The 25,172-nt window shown below is 33.2% G+C and overlaps 1 pseudogene; it reads left to right on the forward strand.

The window, feature by feature from the left end:
* The first annotated feature begins 518 nt into the window (after positions 1-518).
* LOC148588130 (cyclic nucleotide-gated ion channel 1-like) lies at positions 519-23,315 on the forward strand (annotated as a pseudogene).
* Positions 23,316-25,172: the final 1,857 nt, after the last annotated feature.

The raw sequence follows: 25,172 nt of genomic DNA on the forward strand, positions 1-25,172 counted from the left end.
TTGCATAAATGTAGAAATTACAAAAAAAAAAAAAAAAAAAAAAAAAAAAAAGTACTACTATCATAAACAGTTTATTTTATTTTAATCCATAAATTTTAAAACATGTTAAAATATTTGTTCCCTTATGTGTAATTTATAATGAAAAAAAGCATAAAGAAAAAAATAACAAGAGGAATCTAGCTTGAGAAAATATTGAGACCTGCACAAAATAACTCTAAATTCGGGAATAAATGAGATCAAATTTGTTTCTTACTTGACCCACGTATCTTCTCTCCTTAATGCTTTCAACACGTACGTAAATGATTCATACGGACGGAAAGTATTTTAAAATGTGTTGTAAGTTTATTTTGCCTTTATTTTGCATATAATCTTCTAAATTATAATGATCGCCCCAGTATGGTTTCACTTTTCATTTGTTCAAAAGTTTCACTTCGTAACCAAAATCCGTGAGAAATTTTGTGTTTGCAATGTTAATGTGGTTTATATTTCATAAGTTTATTGTGTTAATTAATGTTATTATGATTGGTTGTGTTGGGGTTGGAACCCATCTTCAGTTTTTCAAGTAATTTTTTGTAGGCATATATTGTAAACACCTAAGATTATAGGATCTATGACAATATTTATTTTATATGGCCCCACTATTACATGAGTTGAAGAAAGAAAATGATATAAAAATATTAACTTGATTTTTTGCTTCTTATATTCTGCTCGATCAGGAATTTAGATATTGAGAATCAATTAGATTATGGAGTTGATTCAAGAGGCAGACACAAGAAAATTCATGACCAATCAGGGAGGCTCATTTTGATGTGGCATGAGATGTTTTTAGTGACATTTGTGATCACAATATCAATAGTGGACCCTTTGTTCTTTTACCTTCCTGTGATCAACGAAAATGACAAGTGTCTAGCATTAGACAGGAGATTAAAGATCACTGCTATTTATTTGCGATCGTTCTTCAATTTGATCTATTTTGTGAATATCATTTTGGAATTTTTTCGTCCTTATATAGATGAGAATGCTAGCTATTTGTCTGAAGGAACTGTGATGGATACAAATGCTCGACTAACAGCAAAGAGGTATTTGAGGTCGTACTTCGTAGTTGACATCCTCACTATTCTTCCGATACCACAGGTAAATGAGACTTTTTTGCTTCTAAACTGTTATGATTATTATTTTTTTCATGTTTAACTGCAATGAGGATTCTATCATTTAGCATCTTTCCTTCAAACCTTATAGTCTCCTTCGTTTCATCTCAACATATATATATATATATATATTTTTTTTCTTTTAAAATAATTGTGTAGTACTTCATTCAAAATCAAGAAGATATATAGAGCTTGTTTCTCTTTAAATACAACATCATAGATACAATAACGAATCACTTCTACCCAAACAATATCTACGACATGCTTAATTGTTGCTTTAACAAGCTATAAGTTACTAGAGTTGAATATTAAACTTCTCATAAATTTTATTGATCACTCTTATGTTCATATAGACTATTACGTACATAGTTGGAATACAAATACACTTAAATAGAAAATATAATTCTAATAGAACGCAAATCTCATATTTTCTACTAAAGATATTGCTTTATCAGCAAGTCTTTTTATTTTCCTGGTAAAAATAATAATAATACATCATTATCTTATTTAATAATAATTCTAATATATAAATATTTATAATATATATTCATCTGGTTATGAACTCGTAACACTCTTTTTCCCTTAAAATGACCTTTGTCTTCAAAGTCGTAGAAATGATTAAAACTTATAGCAGCTTCGAGAAAATATTTGTACCCAAAAATATTTGAATCCAAAAAATTTCTTGAAATCCTCCCCAAACTGATTCGGGCTTTACTCCTAACATACTTTCTTTAACAAGTGTCCCACCAAGGCATCAACAACTCTCTCTTCTATTTATTTATTTAGTTGGGAGATTTGTCGAGATTTTCAAGAAAAGGCAAAACAAAACATGCGAGACATAATTAAGGAGCAAGGCCTTTTGTTTTGTTTTTTTTTTTGTTTTTTTTTTTTGTGTTTTTCCCTCTTTCTAAGCCGCACAAAGAAGATAAATGTCTCCTCTTCATGAACCTCAACATCAGAAATATTAGGAGTGTAGAATTGTTGGCTAAAATTGGGAACCAAAACGAGATACTCGATTTTTCATTTTTGAAAACCAGAACCAAAACCGGAGCCGAATACCCCAATTATACAATAACCGGCCGATTCCGATTAGTACCAAATTATCCGGACCAAATAACCAATTTTTTAAAATAATTATATTTTGCGCTTATTTTAAATATTGGGCCTAAAATTTGATTTTAATTTAACCATTTTGGCCCGTTTTGTAAAAAACTATTTAGCTTTTTTTTTCCCAATAATTTCATTCGCATCTCTCTCCATAACACTGGAAAACTCTGGAAAGGGAAAAAATCAAACATATTCGAAACACCTTATTCTTGAGCAGAAGAAGCAAATAAATTGTTGTATTGTTGTGGACCATTCAAACAGTAGGAAATCTACAGCATATACCAATCAGAATTCAGAACAAAGGAACAATCCAAAAAGCCTGCAATCCGAGGAACCGGTCAAACAAAAATCATTCCTTCGCAAATCAGATCCAACAAAAATCATTCATTTGCATCTCAGATCCAAAAAAAAAAACACACACACACACACACAAAACTCACAAATCCATATCGACACAAAAGCAGAATAGGAAATCTACAGCATAATAGACCAATCACTCAATCAGAACAAATGAAAAATCCAAAAAGCCTGCAATCCGAGGAACACCGACAAACAAAAATCATTCCTTCGCATCTCAGATCCAATAAAAATCATTTCTTCGCATCAGAGATCCAACAACAAAAATCAAAACACACAAAACCCACAAATCCATATCGACAGAAAAGCAGAATAGAAAATCCACAGCATATACTAATCAGATCAAATGAACAATCCAAAAAGCCTGCAATCTGAGGAACACCGACAAACAAAAACCATCCCTTCGCATCTTAGATCCAACAAAAATCATTCCTTTCCGTCGCATCTAATATCCAACAAACAAAAATAAAAAACACACAAAGGCAGAACTCGGAAGTGAAGCGTGAAGACAAGAGCGAGAGAGAGGGAGGCGGAAGTGAAGTTGAAGTGTGAAGATGAGAAGTGTCGTGAGAAACCTCATAACCCTAAACCTAAAGTAAAAATAAAAGCGAAAATATATATATAACCTAAACCTAAAGTAAAAATAAAAGCGAAAATATATATACATACCAGATTACCCAGTTCAACATCAGAAATACTAAGACTACGCCATAAAATAATATAGACCATAAATAATTATTTTAGCTTTAATTTTTTTAAGTAAAGCTAACATAATTACGATCTCGATCATTTTCAATCGGATAGATCCTGCATCATCCCACATAGATTTGAGCCACACAGAGTCTAGATCCTCAAACATGACTCGAATCAAGTCTTTTGCCACCACAAGTTGGTTCTCCAAATTCATCTTCAACTAAGCTAAATAAACCGTGCAATTTATACATAATGGAGGGGAAGAAAAACAAGTGTAAGCCTAAAGACTTAGTGAGTTAAAATGCACAAGGTATTTATACCATTTAATGATGAACTCCGGTTGATAAATTATGCAATATTTTGGCATGACAGTTGTTCATGAATACAGTATAGATATATTACAAGCTATAATATGTGATTCAATGATAGTTCAACTGTATGGTTTATCCAAGATATTACATATTCTCAGCAGGTTGGCGCTGTCCCAATGAACCTCTAATACAATGTTGTGTCCATACCATTGTACGCTATCATCCATAACACTAGTAGCCCGATTGAGTCTGACCATGGGTGGCTTACGCTACTAATGATGTACGTCTTATAGTGACCCGCCAATTAAGGCTGCGGGTCACGAAATACCCATTGAATCTAAGGCTCATATATCATATCGACACACACATTTGACCATAGAGTTAACATATATAGTAAGTCCATAACTGTTATCCTGTATGTATCAATGTATAATGTCATACGATGCAATTAATCTTATCCATCTTTTACATGCATGCTCTTACAAACTCGTCATGTTCTTTATCTTGTTAAGTAATACATTTTCACAATAATGTAGAGTTCATAGCATAGAAAAAAATGTGTTTAATGAGAATTATAAAAATGCATGTTTGGTACACAAAATAATTATGCAATGCGGGAAAAACAACGGCTAGTGTCATGTGAGTTTGTACTCACCCGGATCGTATAGCTCTTCCAAAAGTCCCTTTGATGGTTTCAATCTCTCTAAATTTGTGAAAAGCCTAGCATTATTCGTAACTTAGGCTAGAATGAGTCCTAGACCTAAAAATACACCAAAACAAGGTCTATATCTGAACGCTCTGCCAAACTAGTGAACACTCGGGCTCGGGGTTGAACGCTCGGTCAATAAGGGTCGAACGTTCTCACAAAAGGTCTATCCTGAATCCAACGACCTTCCATCTATAGAGCATAACCAACCTAAAATATCATCACCAAGCAGAATAAAATACTTCTAATGGAAAAGAAATGCTAAAAACATGATTAAAACCTAGAGTTCTTGATTTCTAACAACTAGGCTACTGTAAAACATAAAACTAGCATAACAACATAAGAAAAACAGCTAGAGAGATGGTTATCTCCACACGACAAGAATCCTCAAGAAGTTCCTCCTCCTTCAAGAACACCCAAAAATCTCTCAAAATCTTACAACAACACTCAAGCAGGGGTTCATGCCCATACGTCCGGCCAGAAGGTTCAGGTGGAGCCTCATTTGTTCCAAACATCCACCTATCCTCCCAAACTGGTTCTAAGGCTACCCAAAGGATTCCTAACATATTCCTAGCCCAAAATAACTTCTCCACACAACATGAAATATACCCCACAAGAATTAAACACTAACAGATTAAGGGCAACAACAGAACTATAAGCTCAAAACTATCAACTAAGCTAATTATAAAAAGCACTTAAATAACATAACAACTAAGTAACGGACAATCTAAGCTTAGAAGATTACCTCCTTAAAGCAAAACCTCCAAGAAATCTCTCATTCTCCTCAAAGAACTCTTACAACTCATAAAATAACTCAAGCAGGAGTTTTAGAGGGCAACATAGGCAGAATGAGGCTTAAGAGTCGAGTGGGGAGGGGTATTTATAAAGTTGAAAAGCCTGTGAGCATTGTTGGAATTGTCCTGAAATGTAGAGTACATGCAGTATTATAAGGGAGTACGTCTGCGTACTATTTGTAGGCGTACGTCTGCGTGGTCCCTCATACATTCGATAAAAAATTCGAAAATTCTCAAAATGCCCTCCCAGTTGTTCCTAGTGACGCAAAGCCCAAATTAAGACTCTAATTAAACTATCTAAGCTTAGTTAATTATTTGGGTCACTACAGCAGTCCTGCAGTGCAACGAGCGTTTGGTACTGTTGTGCTGAATGTTCGCGTATTGTTTACCCAATGGTTTTAGGGTTGCAGGTGCTTGCTCGGACATTATTCAACAGTCAACAAAAAGTCAACGAACACTTAGGCTGGTCCCTACACGAACATTCGTATACTATTACAGGCGAACACTTGGGTGGTCCCCACTGCCAAACATTCGGTTAGTAACCAGAAATTTTCAAAATTCCCCTTCAGCTAACCCTAGTGACCCAAAAATCCAATTAATCCTCTAACCAAGCCATCGTTACCCTAATAATTATTTGAGTCACTATAGAAGGAGCTGAGGCTGAGGCTACAATTTTGGGTCAAGGATAGCTTGTTGAAGGTGATGGATAAGGCTTCAAAAAGGAGGAAGGATCTAGATAAAACTATAGACAAACAGAAACATAAAGAAGAATTTTCATGGAAAAAAAAGGAGGAAAAGCTTCTTCCCTCCTCCCAAATTGGGAAGGGAAACAGTTAACTTTCGAGAGGAGTTGTCTTCTGATTGTTCAAGTATAAGTTTGTTTGATTTCAATGTCCACGCTTTGTGCTTTCCCCCCAACATTTTTTTTTTTTTTTTTTTTTGTTCAGACATTGCAGCTCCATCAATATTTATTAAATTATAGCCTCCACTCCTTGCTAATGTTCCCACTTTTGAATACTACTTATGCTACTTTGTTCATTCTTCTGTACCCCCACAGTACTGCACTTTTGAACAAAATTTGCATAGTCAATGAGCCAAAAAGAAGTGGAAGAAGCCTAAAAAGAGCAAAAGATAGAGCCATCCAAAGTTAATGGACATCCTCAAGCAATTGAGGTTCATGACAAGGGACAAAATAGTGTCAAGTGCCATTTCTGCAAAAATTTTGTGTATGTTCAGAAAGATTGCAACAAACGTAATCCCATTTTTATAGAAATTTTAGCTTGCATATGTTTCTAATCAAATCTTACTATGGTTCCTTCTAATACTTTGTGGATTGACTTAGATTCTACTGATCATATTTCTAATTCAATGTTTGGCTTCCTTGCAATCTATACTTTAAACCCAAATGAAAATTTCAGTCATATATCTATAGAAAGATTAGAGAGATTAGTAGAAGATGAGATTCTTTTGAGTATAGATTTTACTGATTTTGGTGTGTGTGTGGATTGTATTAAAGGAAACAACCCAAAAACAGAAAGAAATGTGCTACAAGAAGTGGAGGACTTCTTGAAATTGTCCATATAGATATTTGTGGACCTTTTGACTCACCATCTTTTGGTAGAGAAAGTATTTTGTCACCTTTATTGATGACTTTTCACATTACTGTTAATATCTATTTATTGCATGAAAAATTTGAGGTTGTGGATGCCTTGGAGGTATACATCATTGAGGTTGAAAGACAATTAGATAAAAAAAGGGATAGTTGTTAGATGAAATAGAGGTGTTGAGTATTATGAAAAATATGATGGATTGGGTCTCAATACCCTGGCCCATTTGCTAAACTCCTTGAAAGGATGGCATTTGTGCACAACACACTATGCCATGCATGCCTCAATAGAATGGAGTAGCTGAAAGGCATAATCATACTCTAATTGATATGGTTTGGAGTATGCTAAACAATTCCTCTCTACCCATTTCATTGTGGATGAAAGCTCTTAATACCACTGTATATTTATTTAACAAAGTTCATACTAAAGTAGTTCCAAAGACTCATTCTGAATTCTGTACTGAAAGAAAACCATGTTTCAGATACCTACATGTTTGGGGTTCTTCAATGGAGGTTATAATTTATAATCCACATGAAAGAAAATTGGATTTCAAAACCATTAGTGATTATTTTATTGGTTATACAGAAAAATCCGAAGGGTATAAGTTTTATTGTCTTACACATCGTACGGAAATTGTTGAAATTTATAATGCTAGATTCGTTCAAAATGGTGAAATCAGTATAAACCACGAAATTAGGTTATTCAAGAAGTTAGGGTATAAGTCCCACAACCCATAACTTCTAAAGAAGGTTTTGTTCCTACAGTTGTAGAATTGTTTGGTAATGTTGAACAACAGATTAATGATCAATCACTCAATGATGAGATTATCACCATTAACCATTTATGGAAGAATCACAAGAAATAACATTAAGGAGGTCTTATAGAAAATGAAGACCTGTAATTTAAAATGATTATGTAATTTATTTACAAAAATCTGATTGTGACATAAGGACAAGTAAGGACCTGATTTTTTTTTTTTTTTTTTTCACAAGCCATCACAAGCAATGATTCTGTTAAATAGATTGATGCCATGAATGATAACTTGAAACAATAGACCAAAATAAAGTCTAGGATCTCGTTGAATTTCCTGAAGGATATAAGGTAGTTGGGCATAAATGGTTCTTCAAACAAGTTTGACTCTCATGGAAAAATCAAATGATATAAAGCTATGCTAGTGGTTGAAGGTTTTAGTTATAAATGATGCATTGATAATAAGAAGACCTCTCCATATCCAAGAATGACTCACTTAGTATCATTATTGGTTTGTGATGTAGGACGATATTTACTTATATTTTCGGTAAAAATGAAATAAGAAAAATATCAAAAATAATATTGGAGTAAAGCCACTTGATCAAAATTTTACCCGTTCTCAGAAAATTAAAGTACAAAAAGAAACATTGTTACAATTCCCGCTGATTGTCAATTTTATATTATGATTTATTTATTTATTTTTATTAGGACTTTATTTCCTTTCCTTAATAGGGTTAGATTTGTTTTAATTATTTTCCTTTCCTTATTAGGATTAGGTTTACTATTGTCACTAGGATTAGGTTTACTATTACTACTAGGATTATGTTTACTTTCTTGACAAATATTTCTCTTTTATAAACATGCTAGCTTATTATGTAAAACTCAATCAATTGATTTATTATCAAATTAGAAAATTTTCTCTCAAATACTCTGCGAAGTTTTATCTTTTTTTTTAGCTTGTGTGCTTGTTTTTATATTTTAAATAGAAGACGAAGACACTTCTCATTGCAGAATCAAAGATATTGTTATTTGGTTAGTTACTTTAGTCTTCAGCTACGCCATTTTGGTAGCTCCTTATGATTTAGAGTTGCACCAAATGGATTTGAAAACCCTTTTTTTGAATGAGTGTTTAGAGGAGGAAGTCTATGTGGACCAGCATGAAGGCTTCTCAATAAAGGGAAAAAAACACATGGTTTGTAAATTAAATTAGTCAATATATGGAATCAAAGAAGCTTGCAGAAAATGGCATCATTATTATTAAGGTTTTAAGGAAAACACTATTAATCAGTGTATATACCTAAAGGTTAGTGGGAGGAAGTTTATGTCTTTATAATATATGTTGATGACATATTGCGTGTTAGTAGTGATCTTAGTTTGTTACGAAACCAAGGACTTTCTCTCTAAGAACTTTGAAATGAAAGAAATGGGTGAGGCAACCTATATGATAGGAATATAAATATTCTAAAATTGATCATGTGGTTTGTTAGGATTGTCTTAAAAATGATACATTGAAAGAGTTTTACAGAGATTTGGGATTGAAAACTGTTAAGCTAATTTTGCTATAATTCAATAAGGGGATTAGTTTCGTCTCATGCAATTCCCATGAAATGAATGGGAACGTTAACAAATTGAAAGAATACCTTATGCATTTGCCGTAGAAAGCTTGATGTATTCACATACTTGCACTAGGCCAAACATCATTTTTATAGTTGGTATTTTGGGTGGATACCAAAGCAATCCTAGAATGGATCATTGCAAAGCTGCAAAGAAAGTAATAGGGTACTTGCAAGGAAAAAAAATATCATATACTCACTTTAAAGAGGTATGATCATTTAGAGGTGATTGACTACTTCGATTCAAACTTTGTCGGATGTGTTGATAGTAGAAAATCAAATTTTGGTTATCTATTTTTTGTTAGCTGAAGTAGCAATCTCATGGAAAAATGCAAAATAAACCATCATTGCTGCATCCAAAATGGATGCTAAATTTCTTGGATGCTTTGAGGCCACAGTTCACAGTTTACACTTGCAGAACTTTATTTCAGGACTTTGAATCATCAACACTATTGCCAAGTGGTTGAGAATTTATTGTGATAATTTTACAGCTTTATTTTTCTCAAAGAATGACATATATTCTAATGGCGCTAAGCACGTGGAGTTTAAATATTTTTCCGTTAAGGGGGAAGTTTAGAAACAATGAGTATCTATATATAGAACATATTAATACAAAACTCATGATTGCAGATCCATTAACAAACGACTTACTACCAAAGTCATTTAAAGAAAATGTTAACAAAGTGGGTCCTGATTGTAACCTATAATGCTCAAAATGTTTATGGATTGTGTATGCTTGTATACGTTATTAGACACTTTTGAGATATCATTAAATATGTCTTTGATTTTTCTTGTTTTCCATTTTGTACATACATATAAGATTTGAATGAATGATAACAAAAATAGTACTCTTTGATAAAAGACATTTGTTTGGACCATTTTTTAGCCACTTCTTATTTATGAACCGCGATTAAATAGGTTGCTAGTGTTTGGCACATGAAAGACTATGCCGCCTTTTTGATATACAACCAGGCACCATGACTCATACTAATAGGTTGTTTGATTATGGTATTTATAATGACCAACTTAAAGTAAGGATGGATTAGATTTTTTATTTTATTTTTATTATTTTTTATTTTTATTTCGCTTAATGTTGACCTTATTGAGTCTAAAATAATATTTGTCATATGGGTCATGTAAAAGATTGTAAGAATTTAATGACCCATATGAAAACTGTTAGACTCTTGATATTAAAGGTTATTTAATTCTAATTCTTTAAATTGTTGGTTAATTAAGAGAAATGGTTTTGTATTTAATGAACTCTTACTTTTATGGGAAATGGAGTTATAGATGAATAAGGAAACCTAGTCCTCCCTTTCTCTTATAAATATACATAACCTCTGTCGGATATGTGTAACTTATGAGGTTCAAGGGAGAGAAGCTGATTTTTGGTGTTTAGGCTTTCAAACCAAGATTTAAGAATGTTATATTGCTATGCATTGTGGTATATATGTTCTTTTATCTGTTTATTTTGAAATCATGGTAGTTACGGTCTTGAAATGTATAGAATGTTACGTAGATTTATTTTACAGATCTTACCCATGCTCCTTGTAATTTGTCCAGATTTTAGTTCCAATTATTATTTAAAAAATGAGAAGCTCGAAATTTTTGGACATAAGGAAGCTCCTAAACGCCATTGTTATCTTGCAATATGTGCCAAGATATCTTCGAATCCACCAATCATGGGAGCAACTTATCAAAACTTCCAGAGAACTTTGTAGAAGAATATGGATTACACGTGCATTCCATATTTTTGTACATATAATCCTTGCCAGCCATGTAAGTTTGATTATCCCTTGTTAAGTTTTTTTAATGCTTATTTCAGTCTTGCTTTAATATGTAAGTAGTTTTTTTTTTTTTTTTTTTTTTTTGTAATTTTATAGAACTTTACACTTTACTAATAGCAAGCATGCATGCATTTCGCTCATTCTTTTTTATACATGCATGTATAATCGTAACTGATGCTATTATATGAAACCCGTTAAAAACCTACAAGAGTCAATATGTTATGATAATAAAAACCTAAAAGCAAAAATGAGATTGTGACATCCGAGCGAGAGTATATAGGAACTGAACCCTAGCTCTTTAGAAATCCTTTCTAAGTAAGTCCCTTCCAAGAACTATTGAGATTTGGTCAACACAATAGAACTCATACTCAAATTTTGCATGTTTGTGGGCGCAAGAAGTGATACTCTAAACAAATGAGCTTTTAGAATTTTACTTGAATCATGTTAAAGATTTTCCCAATCAAATTTTACAAAAAATTGGATTGTAATCGAACCAAGTCAATTACTCAATTAGTATACGATCAAACTCGACTTGACAAAATTAAATATGACTTTGAGTAGGGATAGAACCATGTATAGACCATGGCTACGTTTGGTTTTCAAATTTTCTTTTAATTTTTTTATTAAGTTATATATATATATATATCATTCTTTCAACCATTTGTTTTTGCAAATTCAATGGACATACTATTGAATTTATGGGAATCATGTGAATTTGAATTTGTGTGGGACTCGCATATGATTCCATAAATTCATTGGAATGTTCATTGAATTTATGGAATCATATGTGAGTCCCACACAAATTTAATGATAGATTCACCAATTCACAATACGAAGATGGTTGAAAGATGGTTAAGAGAATAATTTTTATCCAGAAATGTGTGTGTGTGCACGCGTGTGTGTTAAGGCTTAAAAACTAGGCTTGCCCCTATCAAAAATAAGTTTGAGCTCTTATTCATACTTTGGCCTCTCTAGATAAGAAATCTTGGTTCCGTCTCTGAACTCGAGCTTGAGTCAAGTTCTAATTGTTTGAGTTCCACTTAAGTGAAATTAACCGAGTTCAAATTGATCAACTCAAATAAAATGAATCAAGCTTGAGCTTGAGCCATGTTTCAGTTTACATTAACAAACAAAGACCAGCGAGTGGGCCCTGTCTCTTGTCCCCTAGTCGCTGCTGCTGCTTGCAGGTTGTCTTGTAGTGTTTATGTAATTTTTTTTATTTTTTTTTGGTATTTCTGTTGTATTTTGTTTAGGGTTCTTGTCTCCCTGTACTTTTTTGGTTAGATCTAGTAGAGGAGACTTGAGATCCGTTCTTGGTGTTGGTCCCTATCTTCTTCGGTTCCTAATTCGGACTTAGACAGTATATTTACCACTCTAGCCTCTTTTAGCAGTGGATGCTACTGTTTCTCTGTCTCTTTTGTTTTTATAACCGTTCGTGCAGTCAGTTGAAAGATGTTTAAGAGAATGATTTTTATCGAAAAGTGTGTGTGTGCGCACGCGTGCGCCTGTGCGTTCGTGTGTGTGCGTGTGCACGTGTGTGTGTGTGTTAAGGCTTAAAAACTAGGCTTGCCCCTATCAAAAAAATAAGTTTGATATGTGTTCGCCTTAATATGTGTCAGGATTTAGATATGTTCGCCTTAATATGTGTCTCTTTTGGTTTTATAACCGCTTTGTGCGGCCATTTGAGAGGATCGGATCACTTGTTTGATCCATTTCCTACCTTTTGTATATATTTCTGCACTGTTTTATTTCATTTTAGGCGTGTTGTTGGGGAGCCCACCATTTTTTTGATTTTAGGATTTTCCATTCTTTCTTCATTTTGAATTAGGGGGGGAAGTAACCCTTTTTCCTTATTTAATTAGAAAAAAAAAAAAAAAAAAGGAAAAAAAAAAAAAGAAAAAGAAAAAAAAAGGGTGGGTCAACCATCATAAAACGAGAAAGACGTGTTTTGCAGAAATAGAAACCTTTGGGAAAATGAGGAGGGGGTGGGGCTAAAAGAGAAAAAGCTTTTAGATCGTGTAGTCCTCAAATGGGAGAACATAGCAGATAATAGTGATAGAGAGACGGGGGGATGATTTTGCCGTTGAGGGGGTCAGGAGGAGCATGATGGCCTCACTACAAAAAATAAACTTCTATTTTCTGACGTGGCAAAAATCATGACGTGACAAAAAATGTCACGTTAGAAAATATTTTTCTGACATATCAAAAATTATCATGTCAAAATTTTTTGACATGTTAAAATAGCATGTCAAAAAATTCTGATGTGCTTAGACGGGCGAAAATAGCACATCAAAAAATTTTAACGTGCGAAAATGGCACATCAGAATTTTCTGACGTGCTATTTTCACACGTCAGAAATTTCTGACAAGTTAAATATTGACATGTCACTAAAAAAATTGGCGGAATTTTAAACTTTTTCCCTCTTCTTATTTTCTCTCAACTTTTTTCCTCTTCATTTATTTCCCCACACTCTCTCTCTCCTCTCTCAATCTCCCTTCTCTGCACGGCAGCTCCCTCTAGAGGAAGAAGAAAAGGAAAAAGTGTAGAGAAAAAATTGAGAAGCAGCAGGTTGAAGAAAGTAGAAGAAGAATAAGAAAAAGAAATGAAGAAGAGAAGTAGAAGAAAAAAATAAAAAGGAGAAGAGAAGAAGAAGAAGAGAAGATAAGATTTGGGTTTTTGAAGATTTGTTGGGTTTGACGTTTAGGTTTTTGATTTTTTAGATTGATTTTTTGATTTGGGCTTTTGATTTTTTGAAGATTTTCTTGGTTTGGGTTTGGGTTTGGGTTTTTGAAAATAGAGAAAAGAAGAGAGAGAAAAAGAGAAAATGGAGAAAAGGGAGAGCTGGAGATAAGAAGAAAGAGAAAGGGAGAAAATTGAGAAAAGAAGAGAGGGAGTGGTGCAGAGAAATTCCAAAATAAAAAAATTTTAATTGAAAATCAATTTTAATTAATAAATTATTTAATTGAAAAACAAAATTCCAGAAAAAATTTAAAAAAAGAATTTTTTTTTTTTTAAAAAAAATTTACTGACATGTCAATTTTGACACGTTAGTAAATTTCTGACGTGTTACATTTTAAGACGTTAGAAAATTTTCACGTGCTAAACAGTAACATGTTAGAAAAAAAAAAATTTAACTAACTCCTATATATCTAACATTCAACACACGTCAGAAAAATTTTCTGACTTGTCAGATACCATGACACGTCTTAAAATTCTAGTAAAAAAAAAGAAAATTGTTATGACACATCAGAAAATTCTAGTAAAGAAAAAATTGTATTTTTTTTTTTTTTTTTTTGTAGTGGGCCTTAATTATGTAGGGCTTCGATATATGACAAATTTACGTGAAAAACCTTTTATTGTAGAGAAAAAAAATTACCGGATACATCCTATTAATCCACTATAATAAAATAGATTTTACAACAGTCGAGTTTCTGCCTAAACTTGAGTTCAAAGCACATTGAGAAATAATACAAAAATATCAATTTTCTTCAAAAAAAAAAAAAAAAAACAAAAAACAAAAATCTGCATATATGCAGATTTTTTTTTTTTTCGAATGAAAATTTATATCCGTAGAATTTACTCATCTTTAAGCGTCTTGTCGATCTTTTTAGATACTTGGTGCCTTTTGGTACTTTTTCTCTATCAAAAGACAGCCTGCTGGCACATGGCCTGTGAAATTCACAGTGGATGCACCCTAAGTTGTTTTAAATGTGGTCACAATTTAGAAAATTACTCATTTTTAAATGATGCTTGCCTGTACGAACCCCAAACACAACGCTCGTTAATTTTGGAATATTCCTTGAAGCGCTTCAATTTGGTATTGTGTCATCCAGGAATATTCTATAAAAGATTATGGACTGCTTTTGGTGGGGCCTCCGAAATTTGAGGTTTGTATATGTATTGGACTCTTTGTGCTTCATAATAGTTTTAATCAGCATTTGTTATCAATAAGAGAAATGTTAGACCTATAATTTTTTATAATTATTTTACAACCTTGTTGATACATGTTAGCATATGATTGAAGAATGTTAAATTTTTTTAGTAACCGACATTACTCCAATTACATGCTGACACATCATGAAGTTATTAAAATAAAATAAAATTTGTAAGCGTAGCATTTGATCTTGTGAATAAACATGCAATGTTATTGTAAATTGAAACATTTAAGTAGTGAAAAGTGATTGGAAAGAGAAAAAAAAGGTCTTTTTATTGAATCTTTAAATACATAAGATGAGCATTCACTGTGAGTTCTTCAAATAAAAGTAAAATTTGAGGATATAAATTCATTTTATGAAATTTAGAGAGCCATTTTAAAAATGAATCAAATATCAAACTTCTTATACTTCTCTTTAATTTACACTACAAAAAAAAAAAGAATAAAAAAAAGGATTTTTTGATGTGTTTACAATCATACATTTTTTGCTACGTCACTAATTACTGACGGGCCGGGTAATTACAGCCATGTTAAGAAAAACTTTATTGACGTGTCATTTTGACACGTCAATAATTATTAACGTGCTATTATTTCACACGTCAAAAATTAATTAATTAATAATATTAATTATTTGTCTTAAAAAAATATTAGATAACAAAATTTAATTGGTATATATATATATACCTGATTCAAAATTTAATACATATATTAATTGATTTTTTCTTCTTTCTCTCTATACATAATGATTATTTTGGATTTTTGTTTTAGGTTTGTTTCTGTCTTTGGTATTTTTTGTTCTGTTGTGCTTGTTTTCTCTCTCAGTGGGTACTGCTTTTGGGGGTTTTCACTCAAACTCTCCCCCTCCCTGTTTGTTTGTGTGTGCCACCGATCTCCTCCGCGCTCACTTTACTGCTCACCGCTGGCTGTCGGGTCTTTTCACGCGCCCCTCCCGCACCAAGCTTTTTGTGCCACCTTCCGCGGCGGCTTCCGGCCAGCTCGCGATCGGCCTCCTCTGGCTGCTGTGACCCGCTTTTAGTGTTTTTCGCATTTATTTTCCTATTTTGTATTTCCTTTGAGTTCCCCTGTATTTGGTTTTATTTGCTGTAATTTCTTTTCCTGCATTAGTTTTATTGTTCCCTTTATTTCCCTGTATGATTTTATTTATGCTTATAATAAGGCTTTCTCCTCCTGCTTTGTTGCGCTTGGTTGCTGCTCGATATTACTAGTCCAAACCTTTTGGTTGTGGATGTGAAATTTATCCTGACTTTTGAGTCGAAGAGGATGAGTATTGGCTTGTGGGTTTTGCTCTCAAGGCCAAGGAATAAGTATCGGTTTGAGGGTTTTGCTCTCAAGCCCGAGGAATAAGCGTTACCTATACATTAGATGGTGTCTGTTTGTTACAGATCTGAGTTTTCAACCTGATATTTAGTCATAGGTTAGCAGATGCTGTATTTTGGTTGATTTGGTATGTTGTTGATGACTGTATCTTTAGCTTCGGCTATGATTTACTTCAGAGCTTTTTGCTCTGTTTGTAAAAGCTTTAGGCTCGCAACTTTTATCAATGAATGAGTATGATATGTTTTTTTTTAAAAAAAATAATGATTATTTTGATTAGAATTAAATAACTTATTGTATCGATCAATTAAATTGAAATTTTAGGGCTTTAAATGTCGTCATATATTAAGCGATATATTCAAACCCATTAAAATTTTATAAAACTAGTTAATGCTATTGTCTCTTAACACTCTTATGCATTAGTTATTAAATTTTTATAGACAATGATAAATATGTACATATTTCTTGTGGTTTGTACTCTTTTAATTTATTTTGAAAAATTATTATGGCTATATCACGTTTTCAATATTGTAGGAGTATTATAAACTAAAAAATTAAAGTGTTTTTTAGTATTAACAATCTAGAATATTAATACATATATGTATTATCTTAGTCTTAAGTGTATAGTATTTTTTTAAAAAAAAGTGATCATATAATGTTTTCTCTTATTTTCAATATAAGTGTATAGTATTTTTTTTTTAAAAAGTGATCATATAATGTTTTCTCTTATTTTCAATATATTTTCATAAAATCTTCATTTGCGGTTTTTTTTTTTTTTTTTTTTTTTTTTTTTTTTTGTGTTTCCCTTAATAATATTACAATTATTATTATTATTATTTTTCAATATTTTTTTTAGAGAAAAGAATTATTATTTTTAAATAATTTTTTAAATATTAGTGACGTTTTTACATATTGGCACGTCAAAATTTTTTTTGATGTGTCAATATTACCATGTCAATAATTTTTTGACGTTGTACTTTTTCCACGTCATTAACTTTTCTGACATGGTAAAAGTTCCACATCAATAAATTATTGACGTGGCAATATTGACACACCAATTATTATTATTTTTTTTTGATATGCCACTTTTTGACACGTCAATAATTATTGACGTGTCAAACAGTGACACGTCAAAAAATCTCCGTTTTTGACACCCTAAAGTTTAACGAGAAATGTTAGAATCTAATAAAATCCACATATTTTGCCTATCAAAATCGTAGGTGGCAAAGTGCACATGACCCAAGTTGATGTAAAATGAGAGAAATGCTATAGTACAATAAAAAGATCATTTTTTGCCCATAAAAGTCTTAGGTGGCAAGAAGCTATAGGCCCTATCCGTAGTTGCTATGGCCCCACCTACTAATGGGCCTATGGCCTCTTGCTACTTAAGACTTTTAATTTATAGGCAAAAAATGGGCACATGGCCCAAGTTGATGGCAAATAGCATTTTGCCACCTAGGATTTTGATGGACAAAATGTTGGGGGTTTTATTAGATTCTAACATATCTCAATTTTGACGCTTGATACAAGTCAATAATGACACTTCACTAAAGTTTAGTGACATGTCAGGCCACCTAACACGTCAAAAACACCCAGTCAAGAAAAAATCCATTAAAGAGAGTAAAAATATAAGCTAAAAAAATTATATAACTTTAGCATTTTAGCTATTGGAATGTAGGGATCGGAGTATGTCTTACAAAAAGTTAAATGTAAAGTAGAGAAGGAAGCTCGTTAAATGGGTGTTCATATGAGTTTTGTTAGATTTTTTTAAAAAAAGCTAAATATAAAGAGCTCATTGTAGAAAAAAAAAAAAAAAAAACTATAGCTAGTTACTAAACTGAATGATCTCAATAATTAACATTATAAGGTTCAGTACAAATGTAATCCTAAAGTTACTGAAATTTTTTTACAAAAAGCAAAAGAAACTAAATTTAAGAGTATTAGAAAACTGTAAAAAGGAAATAATATAATTTTTGTTGTTTTTACAAAATGCCCTAAAAAATACAAAAGTCCTCAAATCGCTATGTAAACCCCCCAAAAAAATCCTGATATTACGAAAAAAAGAAGAAGAAAGAACTAGCCATCACATGGTCCTATGTCAAACATTCAGGTGTTCTTGCATTTTTGTTGAACCTAGCAAAGAACATGACAATAAAACATGTTCTGCATGCGTAGTGCTAGGTTTAAGTATTGTTGACTTTATACAGCCAGCAATGCCCCCCTTTTCCCACGAATATTTCAAGTACAACCCCCCATGGTCCTATGTCAAGCATTCGGGTGTTCTTGGATTTTTGTTGAACCAAGCAAAGAACATGACAATAAAACATTTTCTGCATGCGTAGTGCTAGGTTTAAGTATTGTTGACTTTATACAGCCAGCAATGCCCCCCCTTTCCCACGAATATTTCAAGTAACCCCCCCACCCCACCCACACCCACGAATAGGATCATTAATTAATTAATAGTATTCAAGTCAATATTGATATGTCTTTAAAAGTTTAGAGCAATAGATCTTCATTTGAAATAGAGAGGATTCTTGTCGTCTCCCGCACACACACATTAATTGTTTTTTTAAAAGGAAAAATCATTCCAATCTCATTAATAAAAAGAATCATGAGCATATAGCTCTTACATCACAAGAGCACAAAGCTCAAAGAATGCAAATCATAGCCGAAGTTACAAGGTTACAACATCACAGACACATACATAACATTCTATAATTTAAGACTTATCTATGATTTCAACTTCCACTAGCCTATAACTAATCTTCAAATGAAATAACAGATCTGCTTTTGGCAGACACGATCCAATGCATAGGTAGCGCTTATTCCTGAGCCCTGGGCACATAAAATGTCCGTGCCAACACTCATTATCCTCGACTTGAAAGCCATGATACAATTCTCATCCACAACCAAAGGTCTGGACTAACAACAAATACCCCACAGATCAATAAGAGAACAAGGCCTTATTACAAGCAAATAAAACAATAACAAAAACTACATGGAAAACCAAAACAGAATACAGGGAAGATTAAGACAAACAAAAACAAAACGAGGAAACAAAAAACAAAACCAACAACCAAGAGTAGCACCGGAGGGGGAGTGGCGGCCAAGTTCGACAAAATCAAGATCAAGCTTGAGGCAAACCGGATCTGAACCCCACAAGGATACCAGAGCATGGGGAAAAGGCGATGCCCCAAAGGGGGGCTCAACAGCTGCTGGGACCGAAAGCAAGGCGCGGTGAGAACCCCTAAAGAGGTGGAGAACGGGGAAGGGGGAGGAGGAGAAGGAAGGGGGGAAAAAAGAAGGAGGGGAGGGGGGAGGAGGGAGAAAGCGAGCCCATCCCTCCTCCCCCAAGGAGAGGACCTGTGCGGCGCTCCCTAAGGAGCTCACACACATTGATTAATTAATTATGTTATTATTATCTCATACATTATAGTTCTCCAATTTTACAGATCTCTTGGTCTAAACCTTCAAATGGGAAAACTGTTTTGCAGTTTCTATTTCGGTCATTGGTTTGCTACAATACATGTAGGTTGGTGCTCGACATCTTTTTTTATCCTTTTGTATTTTTAATATTCATATAATTAGTTGTGTGATCAACATTAGATCAAATTCTTTCTGTATGCATAGAAGGACACTGGCACAAATATCACCCTTTACGTTTTGTATTTTTTCTCTCTTTCCCTCTCTATAGACTATAACTTGCTACATACAGTACTTGGTTCAAGTTTTTATTAAGGGTTAAATACTAAAAACTCCCATAGGGTTTGGACACTTTATTATTTTTTTTTCCCTAGGTTTTGTTTTGTATCATAGGAGGTACCTGCGATTTTGATAAAAATCAAAATTGGTCATTCCATCCATTGACCGTTAATTGACTTAACGGAAGTTCATGTCACTAACACGTGGACCAATTAAAATTCGACACCTGGCATAAGTGGCCACGTCATTAGTGATGACGTGGCCACCTAATTAAATTATATATATATATATATATATATATATATATATATATTTTTTTTTTTTTAAAAGAAAAAAAAAGGAAAAAAAGAAGAAAAAAAATTGGGCCACCCCTTGGCCATTTGGGGGTGGCTAGCATCTGGCCGGATGGGGGTGGCTGAACTACCCGAAATACCCATTGGGGTTGGCCAAGCCACCATGGGGGACAAAACCACCCCCAGTGGGTACTGGGGTGGACAGGCGACTCCCATGGCCAAAGGGGGTGGCCGAGCCACCCCCAAACCAACTTTTTTTTTTTTGTTTTGAAAAAATATATATTTTGTTTAAAATAAAAAATTTAATTAGGTGACCACGTCATTATTGAGGATGTGGCCACTGATGCCAGGTGTCGAATTTTAATTGGTCCACGTGTCAGTGACGTGAACTTCCGTTAAGTCAACTAGCGGTCAATGGGTGGAAGAACCAATTTGGTCTTTATCAAAACCACAAGTACCTCCCGTAATACAAATCAAAACCTAAAGAAAAAAAAAATAAAGTGTCCAAACCCTAGGGGGTTTTTAGTATTTAACCATTTTATTAAATATATTGCACCAAGATCAATTATTGTTTTAAGGAAGACACTGTTTCTTCGTTGGTTAGTTGTGCAAGGCACAAACAACCAAAAAATTATTCGGCCTTCTCGATCTATTAATGGGAAAAGGCATTAAAAGCCTTTTTATTATTATTATTATTATTATTATTATTATTATTTATTTATTTTTTTTATGGACCATGTAATTTGTGTTATTTCTATTTTCCAAAGGTTAATTAATATTTAATAAGATTTGAAATTTTTCTACATAGTCTAATTTTTGTGTAGAAGTCTTGTAGATTCAAAAATTCCTGAAATTCAAAAACAGATTTATTAATTGCTAATTTTAATACTTATTTTTTTTAGATTACAATATTAATTATGAGAAGGTAAACTGTATATTTTAGTATCAAAATATAATTATAAATGATTAAATTCATCATTTTTCTGTAATTTGATAAACTGAACATGTGTTTTGTAATAAGCATACGTGGAGGTGGCAAATGACGATTTGATACAGAATATGAAACGTAAGGAACTAGAGATAAAGTTTTGGATGTCGAGAAACCGGTTCCCTGATGATATAAAAGAGCGGATCATGTCCTTTATACGGTACAGACTGGAAGGAAAGATAAGTTTTGATGTGGAGAAACCGTGCCTTCATCTTCCCATAGAAATTACAAAGGAGATTAAGCACCATCTTTGCTTACCCATTCTAGAAAAAGTGAGTCTCTTTTTTATTTATTTATTTATTTTTAAGCTTTTGCACAAAGTAAAAAAAACAGTTCAATTGGAAACTATAATTATTTCTCTTCGGAAGAATGTAAGAAAATAAAATAAAAAAGTTGAAAATATGAAAAAAAATAGTATAAAAATTGATAGGCAGTACTATGATATATATTTTTAAATGAATTGAATTGATATTTAAGGTGCAGTTGTTCATCATCCAAGAACCCCATTTTAGCATTCATGTTGAAGTCCATATTGGCATTCTTTACTTTGAAGAAAGTAAACAAATGTCGATTATTGAAGTGGCCTTGGTCAGTGCAAGTTGTTTTAGTTCTTCACGTTAAATATCCACACACCCTCGTATAATCTTTTCCCATTGTTTGCAATCTAGGTGAAAATCCTTGAAAATAAAGGTGAATATTCGCTGCGATTGATCTGCCAAAGTCTCAAGCCATTGTACTACAATGAGGACAGCTACATTATCCAGGAGGGAGAACCGCTTAATGGGATGCTCTTCATCATATGCGGTAGAGTATGGTGCTTCAAAACCAGTTATGGTGAGAGTGGTGGGGGCCCTCAATTTATTGAAAAAGGTGAGTTCGACGTAGAAGAACTTCTAGAGTGGGGGTTCAACGGCTCCCCCTCACCCAAACTATCTCCACTAAAACTATCAAAACCTTTACAAAAGTTGAAGCCTTTATTCTAACAGCCAACGATTGGAAACTTAAGGTTTGCAGGCATTTCCAAGCAGCTCGCCGGCGCATCAAAAATGAAAATATCCCAAAATGACTAAGCATAATAGTACTAGCTAGCTATCATGCTCTCGGTGCTTCAAGACTAGCAGTGCCACACGTTGTTGAAAAGCAGTAGTTTGTTCTAAAGGTCTTTGTGTTAAGTTGTATACTCCACTGGTTTGCTTGTGATAGAATTGCTAGTTGTTTGAATTTTGAATGGTGAAGGCAGAGTTAGTAAATGAAGAACTTGTTAACGATTAAAACTATTGAACTTGTTAAGCATTTCTTTGAATATCTTGGTTCAAAAGGGTGATGAAGCTCTTTTTTTCCTTTGATGGGTGGTAGTATTTTTTTTTTTAGCTTGTGGTTTTTTGTGTAGGAGACCATTTATAATTGCTTGATTTAGGTTTGATTTCTCGTCGTTTGGTGTAAATAACTAAGTTCCAGCTTTCTTGCTGGTGTGTTTAGGTGCTTTGTCTGTGTTGGAATGAAAATTTTATGCATAAAAAATAATAAATAAATAAAAAACTATTGAATTGCCACAGATTGTTATTTGCTGAATGTATGCATGTCTTTATTTTCTTTAACAATACATTAGGCTATTTTATTTTTTTATGCCTAGCAAACATTGAACAAATATGTTAAGAATATATTTGATATTATTCTAAGGTTATTTTTTTTCTTATGTATTGTAAGGTTTCCTTAGTTTACTAGGTTCAGAACATGGCATTCGAGGACAAACTTGGTGAAAATGGGGTGAAAATATTACGCATTGTTGTTAAGCAAGATATAGTCCCAAAATTGCCAGGGATCATAATTAGCAAAATTCTTGATACTAGAGTAAATTGGGTTTACAGCCATGTAGGAACACAGCTTAAGCTTGACATGTTCATGTCACCATATCTGAAGCATGAGTCTGATTTGGTAGGGAGCCACAATTTGGAGAGACATCTCCATCTTTTAGATGGATTTCTTTGTAAGCAGTGCAAGTTTAGGTGGAATGCTATGAGAGATGTTGCATTGGTGAACAAGACAACAGGTATGCTGATAAAGGAGTTGAGGATCCCTCAGTTTTGGTACCAGTTACCTCACAAGGGACTTGTGCTTAACAAACATGGAAGGTGGGTGAAGCCTTACAGAGAACCTGAAGATGTTCCTTTTCCATTTTGTGAAGCTTAGCAAGCATCAGTGTCCATTAATTTGTAGGGTATAAGATGAATGTTTCAAATTGCAGGAATGTTCCCTCTTTGATCATTAAGCTTCTTAGTTTTGATGAGGATGATGTACATTTGACTCTCAATTGATTGAATCTACGATATTGAAGTAGCTCTCAAAACTCGATTTTTGTTTTTTTTTTTTGGTAAATATACTATAAGTCCTTGGGTCAACGTGCCAAAATTAAATTCTCCCTATGTTGTTGTTGTTGTTTTTTTTTTTTTTTTTTTTCGAAAATTTACTCCCTGAATCAATCGAAATGCCAAGAAAATTTCTACTATCAAAATTTTTTAACTGTCGTTAGATTGGTTAAAACACACTGTTTTAATGAAGACGACATCAGTCTATTTTTTGATCCTATGTGTGCACTGTTAACACGTAGGATCAAAACGCACCGTTTTGGCACTAGCCAAAACGGTAAGCTTTGGCTGACTTGGGGCTTTATTGCTTAAACCCTCAAATCGAGCAAAGCTTCCCCGATTCAACCCTTCCTTGACGAAACCCATGTAGCCACCAACTCACCCACGGAACTCCCCCAACGCACTCACCGGCACGACAGAACCCACCTGCGGTTCATCAACCCGACGTCCTAGTAATTTTCTGGCGTCACTCCGTCACAGGTAAGAAGTCTGGCTAAGGTTCTATTGATTCACAATTTTTTGATTCAAAAAATTTTGGAAAAATGAAGGTATTTTCTAGAATTTTTTGTGGGTTTTGTTGGTGATACAAATTATGTAAGCCGCGTACTCACATTCAAATCAGCACAAACACTAACATATATTTAATTATATAAATTTAAAAAGTTAAACAATTTTTTTTGTGCTTGCCTAATCAGGTGATATAAAATATGCAATTTAAAGTTACACATTAATGTCCAAAACACAACCTTTCCATGCTTCAATGCCCCATCAACCAATGGCAAATGAGCAGTACACAAATCACCAATAAAAAAACCAATATATATGTTTGGATCCTCAGTCTAGTTCTAAGTGATGACACTTCACCCTTCAGAGAATTAACTTCTTTACACAACTCAGGTAGGACCTCCTGTTCGCAAACATAGGTTTCGTCGACATACCATTGGAAAAAAAGACATTGTCTAACTTTCTATCATTACACAAAGAACTTGACAATGAATACTAAAATTACGAACAAGTACGAAGTAACAACCATTTCTTAACACCATATTACCCAAATCAAATACCTTTTTATGGTCATACATAGCACACTCATAGAATTGCCTCTCAGGATTTTTTATATCCGTGGATGTTATAATTGAGGTTGTAAGGCTGCACCTAAACTGCATAGGTTCCATATTCTCTTTGACTAACAATATTACATATGCCGACGACATTGACTGTTCATTCTACAATAAAACCCGAAATCATTAGCAGTAATCTGCTAAAACTCTTATGTGTTTCACAAAATAAAATTTACAAACCTTTTTCAGCTTCCAAGTGTACAATTCGTCTTCATTGTCTCCTTGCCCAAAAATTTTCTTCCTCCCGTTCATCTTTTTTTTTTTTTTTAAAAAAAAAAAAAAAACCAAGTTAGAAACCTCTTTCACACTTGCAACAATAATTACTCTTAACATCATCATAAACACAGCAACTCTAGTTAGAGAATTTCAATTCTCAAATTTAAAAAATCCATCGGTTCCAATATTTCAAGTAGTAATTGACCATCATTTCAATACAAGCAATTGTCAAAGGAGTATATATAAATCTAACACAGATTTGACAAAAAGCTTTGAGATGGGGCTTCCAATACAACAAAAAGCTTCCATCAACAAACATAATAGGCTTACATAACTTGTATCAC

Source organism: Corylus avellana, chromosome 1 (genome assembly GCF_965113065.1).
Source record: "Corylus avellana chromosome 1, dhCorAvel1.hap1.2, whole genome shotgun sequence".
Lineage (NCBI taxonomy): Eukaryota > Viridiplantae > Streptophyta > Magnoliopsida > Fagales > Betulaceae > Corylus > Corylus avellana.